The sequence below is a fragment of the Meles meles genome, chromosome 2 (genome assembly GCF_922984935.1).
Source record: "Meles meles chromosome 2, mMelMel3.1 paternal haplotype, whole genome shotgun sequence".
Classification (NCBI taxonomy): domain Eukaryota; kingdom Metazoa; phylum Chordata; class Mammalia; order Carnivora; family Mustelidae; genus Meles; species Meles meles.
Window position 1 is genome coordinate 153,477,895 of NC_060067.1, and position 13,629 is coordinate 153,491,523.

Sequence of the window (13,629 nt, forward strand, 5' to 3'; positions counted from 1 at the left end):
TTTTTCCCCAAATTCTCTAGACAGATTGAGCCCATCTGTGGTTTTACCAGAAATAAAAATTAAGTGCAGATTTCTCCATGATCTTGACGTCATTTAGTCTTACAATTAAAAAGTATTTTCCCTAGTTTAAAAAGCTTTCCTTAGTCTTCAAGTTTCTTTAGTTTTGACTTCTGTCACTACTAGGGAGGCGGTGGGGGGTGGCGGTCCTCGGGGACTTTTAAAGCATCTGGGTTTATTCTAATATTTTACCGAGATAAGAGCTATATGCAACGGACACCAGCTCGCGTGTGTGGCCCTGGGTGGTCGGTCTTCCCTCCAGGCTGCAACTCCCCCCGCGGCTGCGAGCGTCCCCAACCCGAGCCCCGGGGCTCCTTTGGAACGGCGCCCACCAGGGGTCAGCGTCCGCCCAGCTTTGGGCTCTGGCTTCCCATAATGCACCGGGCTCTGTAGTGCGAGCTCCGGGAGGTGACCGAGCTGCGGCCGCAGCTGCGGAGCGGGGAGGGTTTGCGGAGCGCGGACCCAGCGTCCGGGGGGGCGGGGCGTCCGGGGGGCGGGGCGGGGCGGGGCCAGAGGCCGCCGTCTCCGCGGTCGGCAGCAGCTGCGTGGCTGTTGCGGGCAGCCGCCGGGGCTTAGGTCGCACCATTCTCAGCCTCGGAGACCTGTCCACCCGGAGCTGTGGCAAGGTAGGGGGGCTCCTCAGGACTATCGTTTTTGGGGGGAAGGGGCGGTGAGTGTAGAGTCTTTTCTTATTCAAACTGGAGAAGACTTACGCGACCAACGTTTCGCCAGGGAGCGATCAGGTCGGCTCGCAGAGGTCTGTTTTAAAACTCTTTTGTCTGCGTCCCCTTCTCGGTTCCCTCCACCCTGCGGGGCTATGGGAAGCCTGATTTGGGGAGTTTGTGCCTGGGTAATTTCAAGCTCTCGGTTCATCCGTTCTGCCTTGTGTGTGGATGCAAACTCCAGGGTGGGGTTAGACTATGGGAGAACTTGTGTGGGTGTGGGCTGGTTTCTTCGGATGCGTGCATGTGTGAGAACTCAGGAAAATTTAGATGTCGGTCGGGGTCTGTTTCACGGTGTGGGTGGGGACCCTGAGCCCCCGCGGTTTCAGGTATTTGGGGAGCGGTGTCTGTCACGTGCGCCGCCTGCGCCACCCTATCCAGAGGTGGCTGTCCTGTGATCTAAAGCCAGTGGGTGTCCTCAAGTTCTAACAGACCCAGACACACCGTACCCCAGGACGGCTGCCTAGGACACCGCTTCCCGGCAGTCCCTGCTGCCACAACCAGAGCCCCCCTCACATCACAGCTCACCCTAGTTTGGAGAGCCTACAATTTGAGCTTTCCAAAAAATAAAGTTTGGCGGATGGCATGCCCTGGAATAGGGGCGATAGCTTAAAGCTTGTTGGTGTCCGTCCTCCTTAGCCTGTTTCTGGGTCACACCGCAAGGCTCCATTCATTCAGTCTCACTTCCTGGTAATAATGCCAACCCAAAATAATCCCAACCTGGAAAACGCCAGGCTGCGATTCTCAAATGAAGTCTTTTTGCCCACATCTAAAGGCTCAGAAAAGCTCTTTACTCCTCTGATCCCTATCCCCAGTGTAAATTACATATTTTTTAAGTATATATATTTAAAAAACCCTCACCCTGTGTTACAGCCATTCCAGTAATTATCAATTGATGGATTTTACTTGTGAAATCCAAGCAGTTTCATTTATTGTTTTGTAATAAAGATTTAGAAAACTCAGATACATTCTTAAGATGAACATGATCCTAAGTAGCAACTTAGTTCATCATAAAAGGCAGAAGATGGGAAGTCCAACAAGCTTGATTCTAGAACATTTCTGCCTCTAAGAAGAGAACGTTGGATGATTAAATTTTCTTTATTTCTTCCAAATGTAAAATGCTACAAATGAACATAGATTCCTTTTTTGCTAAATACAGCTCCTGACTGGAGATATCAAAAATAAGGAAAGTCTTTCAAACGTTTATCGCCTTTTTATTTTTATTTATTTTTAAAGATTTTATTTATTTGACAGAGAGGGAGAGATCACAAGTAGGCAGAGAGGCAGGCAGAGAGAAAGGGGGAAGCAGGCTCCCTGCTGAGCAGAGCGCCCGATGCAGGCTTGATCCCAGGACCCTGAGATCATGACCTGAGCCGAAGGCAGAGGCTTAACCCACTGAGCCACCCAGGCACCCCTGTTATCACCTTTTTAAAAAGATTTTTTTATTTTAGAGAGTTAGAAAGAGAGAGAGAACCGGCAAGAACATGTCCAAGAGGGTGGGGCAGAGGGAGAGGGAGAGAGAGAGAATCTGAAGCAGAGTCTGCCCTGAGCTCGGAGCCACCAGGGGTCTCGATCTCACCACCCTGAGATCAGGGTCTGAGCCAAAAATCGAGAGTCAGACTTTTTTTTTTTTAACAGATTTATTTATTTATTTGACAGAGAGAGAGAAAGAGATCACAAGTAGGCAGAGAGGCAGGCAGAGGAGGAGGGGGAAGGAGGCTCCCTGCTGAGCAGAGAGCCCGATGTGGGGCTCCATCCCAGGACCCTGAGATCATGACCTGAACTGAAGGCAGAGGCTTAACCACTGAGCCACCCAGGCACCCAAGAGTCAGACTCTTAACTGACTTCACCACTCAGGTGCCCCTCCAACTGTTATCGCCTTACCTATGTCCAAGGAAAGATGGTAAGTTAGAAATTGTTAGGATTCTAAATTTTTGTTAAGCAGAAATTCTTAATGGTCCTGTCTCTGGGTATTTTGGTCCCCAGTGTTAGTTCTCTGTCATAATGTGAAATTATGAATTGCTCATTATGTATAAAATTCTTTTTGGAAAAGATTTGTATTATCCACATTTAACATTAATAATTAAAAATTTTTTTTAAGAATGTATTTATTTATTTGACAGACAGAGATCACAATTAGGCAGAGAAGCAGGCAGAAAGAGAGAGAGGAGGAAGCAGTCTCCCGGCAGAGCAGAGAGCCCGATGTGGCGCTCGATCCCAGGACCCTGGGATTATGACCTGAGCCGAAGGCAGAGGCTTTAACCCACTGAGCCACCCAGGTGCCCCTTAAAATTTTTTTTTAAATTAATAGCTTTTAAAGATTTTATTTAGTTTGAGAAAGAGAGACAGTAAGCAAGAGAGAGAGAGAGAGAGGAGCAGGGGAAAGGGCAGAGTGAGAGGGAGAAGCACACTCCCCATTGAGCAGGGATCTTGAGGTGGGGCTTGATCCTGAGACTCTGGGTTGGTGAGACTCTGGGATCATGACCTGAGCTGAAGGCAGATGCTTAACTGACTGAGCCACCTAGGCGCCCCAACATTAATATTTATTTTAAAGCTCTGCATATGGATGAGTAAAAAGATACAAATCTTTAAAAGACCAAAAACAAGAAGGAAATTGTGTTAGTATACATCAGCGCTTCCCATCACAAGATCCTTAGTTAGTGGCAATAAACCCAAAACTTAAAACCAAAATCTAGTTAAGTCATATAGTCATCAACACCCATAAGAGCTAGAGAGCACTGTTTGAGGCTTAAAAGGAACAGTTTAAGGAGATGTTAAAGATAACTCTGTGCAGTAGGTTATAAGCATCGGTGAGCCCACAGCCTCAAGAGAGTCATATGGAAAGACACTGACACCCACAGAAAGAAACTTAAATACAAATTCATGGGCTCACTAAAAATAAGCAGATCAAATGTTTCCCACACCAACTGTACATCTATGCAATTTAGGTTAACTTAAACAGTTAGCCCATTACTTTTACCATCTTCCAATGTCCTTATTGCTTCAAAAACAACGCAGCTGACACAGTTCCTAATTCTGAAGGAGGTAAATTTAAAAATTGACCCTTAGCCACAGGCTGGAGTTTATAGGAGTTAGCACAAATTGTGAGCAATTCCTTTCTTGAGCAGACATCTATCAAGTATCTACTAGATGCAAGACCGGACTCCCTGCTTTAGTCACTCCTAGTGAAAATTGGCTGTAGGGGGATCTCTTATTGGGGGCTGTGTCTTCAGGACCATATAATTAGGGCCCAGGCTATTTCTCGCTCACTAAGGAAGCAAAAGCATCTTTCAGAAGAACTGTGAAGACCAGAGGACCTCAATTTAAAAACACACCATTTATTTTGGAAGGAGAAAGGGATAGAGATAGTACCTTTAAATAGTTCCCCCTTGGCTTCTATCCCTTGTGGTGCCAATTAACAACAACGACAACAAACAAACAAAACCCTTTTCATTATATAGTGTGATACTAGAATTATTCTAATAATAGAGTCATATTGAGTAGGACTTTGTAATAATCCCAACATTGTAATAATAAAAACACCACCCTATTTATTCATATCCATATATTTAACATCCTAACGCTGTGCTAACACTGGAAATGCAAAGAATAATCTAACTGATGACTTTAAGAAGCTGATCTAGGGGGCGCTTGGGTGGCTCAGTTGGTTAAGTGTCTGCTTTCAGCTCAGGTCGTAATCCTAGGGTCTCTCTGCTCAGCAGGGAGCCTGCTCCTTCCTCTCTGTCTCTGCCTGCCTCTCTGCCTACTTGTGATCTCTGTCAAATAAATAAATAAAATCTTAAAAAAAAAAAAGTGCTGATTTAGTTGAGGAAATCACCCTACAGATAATTATAAGACAGTGTGTGCTTGATATGGTAATATCTGCTCCCACTGCTGTGGGCTCCTCTCCTGATCTGGTGGGGTCAGAAAAGGCCTTCTGGAAAAGTCAGTGCCTGAAATTCATATTAAAGGATGACTTTTAGCCAGGAATGGCAGAGGGGATTTTCAGGGAGAGGGGAAATGTATGAACAAAATCATGGGCGTAAAGTGGCAAGATAGGAGGCCTGGAAATATTAGAAATAAGGCTGAAGAGAGAGGTAGGGGTCAGATCAGAGGAGGCTTGGTAAGGGTGAGCGGAGCCACAGAAATCTTTAGTGGGAGAACAACGGGATCGTATGTGCTTTAGACAGTTCCTTCAAAGCCTGAGTGAAGGTTAGACCTAGGAGGCCAGGAGGCAGATGGATGTAATAGTGATTAGAAAAGCACTGATGAGGGGCACCTGGGTGGCTCAGTCAGATAAGCATCTGCCTTCGGCTCAGGTCATGATCCCGGGGTCCTGGGATCGAGCCCCACATCGGGCTCCCTGCTCAGCAGAGAGCCTGCTTTCCTCCTCTGCCTCTTTCCTCTGCTCATGCTCTCTCTCTCTCTCAAATAAATAAATAAATCTTAAAAAAAATAATAGAAAAGCAATGATGAGAGCTTAGCATCTGTAGAATGGATTATATGTTATTTCATTTGGGTTTTAGAACCACCCTTTACAATCAGTAGGATAAGATTCGTATCTTCATTTTGTAAATGCTTACCTTAGTGCTTTGTGCAGCATCATCCTCGACCCTTATACAAACTTGGCAAATTCAGTATTATTAGGTCACTTTACAGAAGCTGATACTGAGACCAGGTCGAGTGTCTAGTGTGGGATTCATTATGAACAGCAAATGGATCCTGCTTCTCTCAAGAATGAGGCAAGACGACCCTTCTCAGCAAATCTGTACCCTAGAAACACCTCTCAGGGGTCAGCATGGTTATGAGCCTGCAATGCCCAGCTTCTTTTTTTTTTTTTTTTTAAAGATTTTATTTATTTATTTGGCAGACAGAGATCACAAGTAGGCAGAGAGGCAGGCAGAGAGAGAGAGAGGAGGAAGCATGCTCCCTGCTGAGCAGAGAGCCCAATGCGGGGCTTGATCCCAGGACCCTGGGATCATGACCTGAGCCGAAGGCAGAGGCTTTAACCCACTGAGCCACCCAGGCGCCCCAATGCCCAGCTTCTTAAGCAGTTTTGTCTCTGCATTTCTAAGTCCCATTGAACAAAGCAGTGTGGCAGTTCCTCAGAATAGTGAACAGAATTACCATTCGACCCAGCAATTCCAGTACCCGGTGTTCGCCCAAAAGAAGTGAAAGGGGGGTCTCCAACAGATATTCTAAGGCCTGTGTTGATATCAGCATTATTCACAGTAGTCAAACGGTGGAACAACTCAGGTGTCCACCAGTGGATGAATGGATAAACACAATGTGGTCCATCCATGCAATGAAATATTATTCAGCGTTAAGAAGGAAGGAAATTGGGGCACCTGGGTGGCTCAGTGGGTTAAGCCTCTGCCTTCGATTCGGGTCATGATCCAGGGTCTTGGGATCGAGCTCCACATTGGGCTGTCTGCTCAGCGGGGAAGCTGCTTCCCCCTCTCTCTCTGCCTGTCTCTCTGCCTACTTGTGATCTCTCTCTGTCAAATAAGTAAATAAAATCTTAAAAAAAGAAAAAAAAGAAATTCTCACATATGCTTCAACATGGCTGAGCCTTGGGGACATCATGCTGAGTGAAGCAAGCCAGTCATGAACAAACACATGATTCCATGTATGATAGAGATGGAAAGGAGGCTGGTGGTTGCCAGGCACAGGGGAGGAGGTGGGTGGGAAACTGCTGTTTAATGGGTAGAGTTTCAGTTTGGGAAGCTGAAAAGAGTTCTGTGGATGAGCGGTGTTAACAGAGGTCCGGCGGTGTGAATGTGCTTAATGACACTGACCTAGACACTGAAAAATGACTGAAGTGATCAATTCTACTTTACCACATACACACATACACACACAGACACATGTCCTACTGAGCATCACATTATGGTCAAATGACCAAAGTCCAGAAACTTAATAAATTTGTGGTAAGAAGACTAGGAAGTGCGAGTCAAAAATTAAAGCAGACATTTCGAAAAACCCAGCCCAAGAAAAGAATGCTGGCTGGATTCCCAGAGGACAGATCATGGAAGTATAAAGTTAGAAGTTTCCAGAAGCACCCACCATTTAGTTCAACCTCCACTTTTCACAGATGAGCACAGTGAGGCCCAAAGTCATTGAGTGACTTGTCCAGGGTCACAGAGCAAGTTCAGGCAAAGGGAGAAATCAAAGCCAAAACCTGGCCTCTGCCAGGCAGTTGTGCCTGCTACTGACAAGGAATCTCTTTGAGCTGACAGAGGTTTGCTCTGGCTTGTTTGCTTGCTTTCTGTTTTTGTTTTTGTTTTTTAAGATTTACTTATTTATTTGAGAGGTGGGAAGGGAGAGGGCCAGAGGGAAAGGGACAGAGAGAATGTCAATCAGACTCCCCGTGGAGCCCCACGTGGGGCTCCATTTCACAACCCTGAGATCATGACCTGAGCTAAAATGAAGAATTGGTCTCTTAACCAACTGAGCCACCCAGGTGCCCTCCCACCCCCATTTTTAAAAATCTGGCTTTCTTTTTAAGTAGAGAGAGAAACCAAGCTTTCCATTTTGATCAGTCTTACTGTAGTCAATTCATAGGATAATAATTATTGAAGAAATCTGTGTGCTTAGAATTGGTGTTCGGTTGCTGGCTTTGTCTGGGTAGCAAGGTGGGAAAGTGGTGAAGAGTTAGAGTTCGTGCATTCATTCATTCATTCATTATCAAATATTTGAAGGCCTATGTCATGCCAGATATCTTCTCCAGTTTCCAATTTTTTCATCAATAACAGCTGTCTGTTAGGTTTATTCTGGATCCTGCCCTGAGAGTTGCCCTTGGACATACACTCTAAGTTAGATTAACCTTCACTGACTTCCAGAAAGGTCAGTAGGGGAGCAGATGTAATTGGAGAGGAAATGACATGAGGGGAAGTAGGAGGGTGGCAGATGCCCAAGAGAGTTGTGATTCCAGCAAGGAAGCCACACCAAGCTAAAGGAGTCTCAGTGGGAAATGTGTCTGGGGGCTGTGGATGTAGCAGGATGAGAGTCGGGCTCATGTAACTCACGCCTGGCTCAGAGTGGACTGCCTAAAGTTTTTAGTGCCTACACAGAGGATCAGTGCCCACAGTGGGAACTCCAGAAGATAAACAAAATGAGTGGTACATGAAGACAAGTGGAGGTAGAAAGAGAGAGATGTGGCAGACAGTGCAAACCAGAAAAGCCCTTATGGTCATGGTATGACATCTTTCAGGTGGCCTGTAAGGATAAAGCCAGGTTGGCTCTTCACAACTATATCCAGAAAGGCAAACGGAGCCTTGTTTCTTTTAAATCCAATATTTGGACCTGCCTACTTTCAAGAGATCTTAGATATAGGATATGAAGTAAAACAGAACTTAAAAAGTAAGGCACAAGGGATGCCTGGGTGGCTTAGTTGCTCAAGTGTCTGCCTTTGGCTCAGGTCACGATCCTGGGGTCCTGGGGTCGAGCCCCGAGTTAGGCTCCCTGCTTCTCCCTCACCGCCCTGCTCGTACTGTCTCTTGCTGTCTCTGTCACTATTTCTCTCTCTCTTAAATAAATAAATAAAATCTTTAAAAAATTAAGGCCCTAGGGTAGTTTAGTAAAACAAGCACAAGATTTGAAACCACTTAAGAAGGAAAGACACATTAGGAAGGTCGCAGTGCCTGGCATAGAGGAGACACAGGGTATATGCTAACTAGATTTAAAATTGTAAAACATTAAAGTGGCCATAGCAGTGAAGCAGAAATAGATTCTACTAGGCACCTGGGATGAGACACTTTGGCATGGAATTTGGCTTTATGTTTCTTGGAAGCCATGATATAAAAGGAAACAGGTTGGGTTACATCATATTCTTATTCTGGCAAGATAAAATATACAGATTCAACTATAGAGAAGACTTTTTTTTCCCCCTGGCACTAAATTAAAGGAAGGATTTATCACATGAGCTCCCTTGAATATAATTTTGAAGCCGTGGACAATATCTTCAATACCATTTTATGGTCAACTCTGAAAACGTCATGCAGATGAATGGTTTTTATGCAACAACACTTTTAGCTTTGCGTAGACACTATCTGGAGTTATCCCTGGAAGTGTAAAGTATTTTTCTGTTAGAATGCTGTCACAGTAGGATCCCTGGGGAGAGTTTTAGGAAGTTACCTAAGGATGAGTCATCAGAAGAACCTGGGAAAGTGGGCAGAATCAGACACATGAGCGGGAAAAGACTTAACTGTCCATTGAGCTTAGTCATCTTTACCTGTCAGAAAGAAGAGTATCCCTTGGAAGAAGACAAGAGCTAAGAGGTCCAACAGGCATTTAAGCTTTGAAGTAAGAATAGAGTAAGCACTGTGCTACCCTTGACGCAAGATGGCAGGCTTCAGGGGTAATAATGGCTGTTGCTCTTGGATGGACCAGCAATTAACAAGCAACCAATGAATTTACAAATCCTGGCCCTGCTACTTAATATGTGATTTCACAAATTACTTGATTTTTCTTATCCTGCATTGGATTTTAGTATCATCCTTTAATGAGTCATTTTGCTGATCAGAGATAAGATGTGTAAACCAAAATAATAATAGTAGCTAACAATTATTGATGCTTACCTCAGATGAACCATGACGTTAAGAGCTTTATGTCCATAATTTTTTTTTTCTTCAAAGCAGTTCTCTGTGGTACATATTACCTGGCACCTACGTGCTTAACACACAGCATGTATTAGTATTATTGGTATGAGTTATATAATAGACTGATTAGATAACAGTGAAAGAGGCCATCTTTGTCCTGGGAATTAGTGCCTGGAATAGGGCTCGGCAACTTTCGTCCACAGGCCAAATCAAACCCATATCGGTTTTTGTACAGCTAGTGAGCTAAGAATGGTTTTTACATATTTAAATGGTTAAAAAAAAGAGAAGATTTCATGACACATGAAAATGATATAAAATACAAATTTCAGTGCCCATAAGTAAAGTTTTATCAAAACACAGCCATGTCCTTTTGTTTACATACTATCTATTCATGATACAATAGCAGAATTGAGTAGTTGTGACAGAAATACCTATGGCCCACTGTACGTACAATATTTACTAAGTAGCCTTTTGCAGAAAGTGTTTGCTGATCCCAGATCTAAAATAAGACCTCCAGGTCCCAAGGAAGCTACAGGTTAGAAACTCAAGTCAATCCCAGTGTAAATAGGACTGCCCAAGAGTGAATACTAAGTGATAGGCTGTAGAAGGAGCAAAACTTCCATTGGCCTCATGTTTGGGGTAGTAGACAAGAGGCACAGTAGGCTGTTCCAGTGCCAACTTAGATGGGTTGAGGAGAGAAAGGTTGGGGTGGATCATCTGTCTATGAGAAATATGAGCAAAGCTGATCTGTGACTGCAGTCTGGGACCTGTGAGCTGTTCATTTTTATGCTTTTGTACGTTTGCTTTGTGTTTTTATATTTGTTTGCTTTTCCCTTTGTGTTTCAGCAAAGCCTCTCTTAAAAATTCAAATCTTATTCAGTGTAAGCCAATGGAAAAAAATACTGATTCACACCTGGGCTAGGATAAAGTCCAAACTCTTAACTACTCTTAAGCCCTGTAGTGTCTGGTCTGGTCCCTTCTCACCTGTTAGACTTGTTTTCTGTCTCTCCCTACACTCTGTGCTCCATTCATGCTGTGCAACTTACAGCCCCCAGAAGTAAGCCTGTTCCACATGCCATGTTTTTTAAATTCTCTGCTGTTCTGCTTTCCATGCTTCCTCCTCACCTTCCCTTCCTGGAGAAATTCTCATCCTTTAAGACTCTGTTAAAATGTCACCTCCTCCGTGAAGCCTTCCTGACTCTTTCTGTCCATGCTGGAAGAGGTGATCACTCTCACCTTTTTGCCCCTCTACCAACTTTCACAGTACCTGTCCAGCTATATTTACTTAGTCTGCGAATCTGTAATCACTTACTTCTGGGACATGGTAACCTCAGTGTGTGAAGCCTGAGAAGGAGAGTCAGAGTACTCTAAAGGAGGAATGAACTTTCCAGCTCAAGAACCTGGAAAGATAGATAAGAAATGAGGCAGATAAATGAAAATCTAGGCAAGGAGGGCCTAGGATGGCAAAGTTCCTGTCTGGGTTTCTGTGTTTGGTTTTTTGTTTTTTTTTTTTAAGATTTTATTTATTTGACACACAGAGATCACAAGCAGGCAGAGAGGGGGGTGGGGGGGGAAGCAGGCTCCCTGCTAAGCAGAGAGCCTGATTTGGGGCTCAATCCCAGGACCCTGGGATCATGACCTGAGCTGAAGGCAGAGGCTTTAACCCACTGAGCCTCCCAGGCGCCCCTGGGTTTCTGTTTTTGTTGTTGTTGTTGTTTGTTTTGTCCTTTGTGAAGAACATTGAATAACACTATTTAGGAGATACCCTCAACCCTAAAAGCAAAAAACGCTATTCAGAATCTTGGTATCATAGCTTCCTGAAGATAGATATCACAAGATGACATTGTAATTCAGAGAAGACATTTCAGGAAGGGCTGAGAAAATATGGTTCCCACACCACATGATGAGGATACAGTGGGGTAAATGGGTAGAACTTGAACACATAGATAGCTAATTGGCTGGGAGAGGCCATCTTTTGATGTAGATGTCTCCTGTGAGCTCTTATCACTCTCAACTGGAACTTAAAGAGTCTTGACACTGCAAAAGGATCTTATCAGTAGATTCTTGGTATTTGGCATTTGGTCAACCCAAGGGTTGTGTCTGCTCTTAAGAGAACTGTTGCTGATAACTTGGATCCCTTCACTGGGCTGTCACTAAGATCTCAAAACCTTTATTTTATAAGCAGAGTTTGAGTTTGATTTGTTTTGTAAACCCAGATTCCTTGTCCTATTCCAGCCTGCTGAATCTTAGCAGCCACTTTGGGCCGGGTCACACCATTTTGTGAGCTCTTCCTGTGGTTTATCTCCAACGTGTTGGCAGTTTCCGAAGAAGAAAGGCTGATTGTCATATCAGTAAACTTATCAGTTCCACTTTTAGATTAGTAATGAAGAATAGTCCAGTACTGGGGTGCCTGGGTGGCTCAGTGGGTTAAAGCCTCTGCCTTCGGCTCAGGTCATGATCCAGGGTCCTGGGATCCAGCCCGGCATCGGGCTCTCTGCTCAGCAGGGAGCTTGCTTCCCTTCCTCTCTGGCTGCCTCTCTGCCTACCTGTGATCTCTCTGTCAAATAAATAAATAAAATCTTAAAAAAAAAAAAAAGAATATTCCAGTACTAATTTTTTTTTTTTTTTAATTTATAGGAGACTCTTTCATAAAGGTCTTTTTCGTAAATCATCTGTCTCATTGTAAGCAAACATTTACTTTCATATTCCATTATTTCTTCGACTACCAGATTTGGGTAAAACCAGGGAATGGTCTCTCTCAACAAGTGGGCCCTTGTAGCTTTCAGTCAGCTTTTTTTTTTTTTTTTTTTTTTTTACCCTAGTCTCTCTCCTATTTCCTGCAGCAAGTTTCCAAACAGATTCATTCTCCTTAAACCTCCCACGCTCCATTTTTCTGCAAAGGACCATGCCCGCTACTTTGGGAGAAGATGGAGGCTATCCAGCAGTAACTCCTTGGGTTCCTGCTGCCGTGTGAACTCATCTGGTTAATTCCATGTGCGTCCTCTGCTCTGTCTATACAGTCCCCACTCAAGAGGTATCCTTCTATTGAGTAGGGCCAACCTTTAAGTCTGTGCCTCAGCTGGTGCTCTGAACCCTCTCCCTCCTCCTTCTCAGGGATCTCTCTCAGTGATTGCTGAGTCCTTCTCATTAGCCTTTATTTATGGTCCCATCACATCCATCTGAAAACCTCTCCCTAAGGCAGCCCTCCTCTTCACAACTTAGGGTCTTAATTTAGAATTGTTTCTGTTCTACTTCCTCATCCCAGCATCTCAGCTCCTTTCACTCTGGCTTGTATTTCCATCACTCCTCTGAAACTGTCCTCATAAAGGCCACCAACTGCTGCCTTGTTGCTAACCCCAATGTATTTGTCTTGTCTCTCAAAAGCATTGGACTTTGCGGACCACATGCTTCTTTTTGAATAATTATCTTCATCTGGGGCTCTATTTTCCTGGGTTCCTTTTTCCTCTTGCTTTCTTCCTGGGCTCATCTTCCTGTGTTGTCTCTTCAGTGACAATTCAACCCTGGGCTCTGTGCTCCCACTGTCCCCACTTTTCCCAAGGCTTTTTTGACTGCAAGTAGTATGACTCTAACTCAAATTTAACTAAACCATCTACCAACCACACCACCATCACCACCAAAAACCACAGCGAAGGAAATACATTGATTCATGTGCCTGCAAAGTCCAGCAGTAAAGCTGGGATGGCGGGTCCAGAGACATAAAATAAGAACATCACAAACAGTCTCACTCTCTCTGTCTCTTAACTTTGTTTTCTTCTCTTTTGGCTCCATGCTCTTTCCAAATGATGGCAAACTGCCTGTCAGCAACTCCCGGCTTATATCCAATTTTCTTAACAAACAATGGAAAAACTTCTACCCGATTTCTTAATCTGGAATTCTAGGAATCATTTTTGGAACCCTTTTCCCCCATTGCTTAATCACCGAGTCCCATCCCAACTTCTAAATCTCTCTTCCTCCCAGGTCACCACTTTTTGTCTAGATTCTTGCAACAGCCTCCCAGTGATTTTTCTTGATCTTTTCTTTCACATCACCCAGGGTCATCTTTTTTTTTTTTTTTAAGGTTTTTATTTATTTATTTGAGAGTGAGTGAGTGAGAGAGAGAGAACACAGGCAGGAGGCTTGGCAGGCAGAGGGAAAAGCAGACTCCCAGCTGAGCAAGGAGTGCCAAGTGGGTCTCTATCCCAGGACCCTGGGACTATAACCTGAGCTGAATTCAGCTATTTAACTGACTG

The 13,629-nt window shown here is 44.2% G+C and overlaps 1 protein-coding gene across 1 annotated transcript in view; it reads left to right on the plus strand.

Moving 5' to 3' along the window:
* Window positions 1-596: 596 nt before the first annotated feature.
* EXTL3 (exostosin like glycosyltransferase 3) overlaps window positions 597-13,629 on the plus strand; it is a 142,561-nt gene continuing 129,528 nt past the window's right edge. Inside the window, exon 1 of the mRNA XM_045994945.1 lies at window positions 597-683. The gene's annotated coding sequence lies outside the window, so the exon portion shown is untranslated. The remainder of the gene's footprint in view (window positions 684-13,629) is intronic.